General features: G+C 43.0%; 1 pseudogene; it reads right to left on the bottom strand.

Moving 5' to 3' along the window:
- Nucleotides 1-300: 300 nt before the first annotated feature.
- Nucleotides 301-1,150, bottom strand: LOC132170998 (amino acid transporter AVT3A-like; annotated as a pseudogene).
- Nucleotides 1,151-1,519: the final 369 nt, after the last annotated feature.

The raw sequence follows: 1,519 nt of genomic DNA on the forward strand, positions 1-1,519 counted from the left end.
AAAAAAAAAAAAAAACAACTATATTTATTGATACTAATTTTTTTCTCATTCTTATCTTAGAGCATTCCAAATTTTGGACAGGGATTCTCGGCAATGGCCTCAAAATTACTCATCCCAAATTTTATAAATCTGAATCGTCCAATGTTATCTAAGAGCAACCATTAAGCCACGAGTCTTACTATAAATAAATTAATAAAATATTATTTACATTTAAAAAAATAAATGTAAAATAAAATAATAAACAAATAAAATATTATTTACACCCTCCTCCCAAAACCCATTCTTCGGCGAACCCATCTTCAATGCCGGCCCCGAAATATTAAGCTCACTCCCTAAATTACCACCCACCTCTGCCACATGCAATACCTAGAGCCACAGAACTGCCGCTCAATCACCTCATAGACCGAGTTCATCATCAGCGGCAAGGTGAAGACCCCAACTGGACTAAAGTGCTAATCCATGCTTGGCCGAGATTGGTGGTGATTATGTCTTTGGTTTCTTCACCAAAAGCAAAGTAACCCACAACTCCAAATAATCCGTATAGTAGAGAAATGAAAGCCATACACAATCCCAAGACCTTTCCAAACTTGTCCTTGTCTTTGGCTTCTGATTCCAGCGGCAAAATCATTTTGATCCCTTCAAATGCATAGACAGCCACACCCAGACCGTAAAGGAAAACAGATAAACCCCCAAAGGCCTGCAAAGCAGGTCTGCGCTGAAGAAAAAGTGAGATGTCCTCCACCATCACCACTCCTACGGCTCCCAAATCGACCACATCCGCGAAAATACTCAAGGGAGCCAAATGGGTCAGCGGAATCGAGTTCAAACCCAACTGGAATGGGAAACAACCCCTGAGATACCACGACTTTGAGGTCAAACCCAGAATACAAGTTGTCGACGAGGAATCCGAAACATAAGAGAGAGTGTTCGATATGAAAATCAAGTAGCTTACGGAGAATCCTGCCTGGGCGATATAACCGTCAGTGCCGAACTCGGCGTCGATGGTTATGGCCGGCATTGAGTTTACGGGGCCGGCGTTGAAGATGGGTTCGCCGGAGACTGGGTTTTGGGAGGGAGGAGGGTGTAAATAATATTTTATTTGTTTATTATTTTATTTTACATTTATTTTTTAAAATGGTTAAATACCTAATATCCATGGGGTTTATAAACTTTATTTTTACTCCCCTATGATTTCATTTTTATTACAGGAGGTCCATGTGGTTTTGATAAATGACCAAGTTAGTCCATCTGTTAGTTAACTATTAGGAATTTCACATAGACCAATCAGATGCTGATACGTGGCACATACTTAATTTTTTTAATTTAAAAAAAAAAATTGGGGGTGGCTTGGCCATTTGGGGTGGCTCGGCCACCCCTTTTGGCCATGGGGGTGGCCAGGCCATCCCCATCTGGCCGGATGGGGGTGGCCGAAACCACCCCCAAGGGGTGCTGGGGGTGGCTCGGCCACCCCCATGGAGCGTAGGGGGTGGCCAAAACCACCCCCAATGGTGGTTGGGGG

Source organism: Corylus avellana, chromosome ca2, assembly GCF_901000735.1.
Source record: "Corylus avellana chromosome ca2, CavTom2PMs-1.0".
Classification (NCBI taxonomy): Eukaryota; Viridiplantae; Streptophyta; class Magnoliopsida; order Fagales; family Betulaceae; genus Corylus; species Corylus avellana.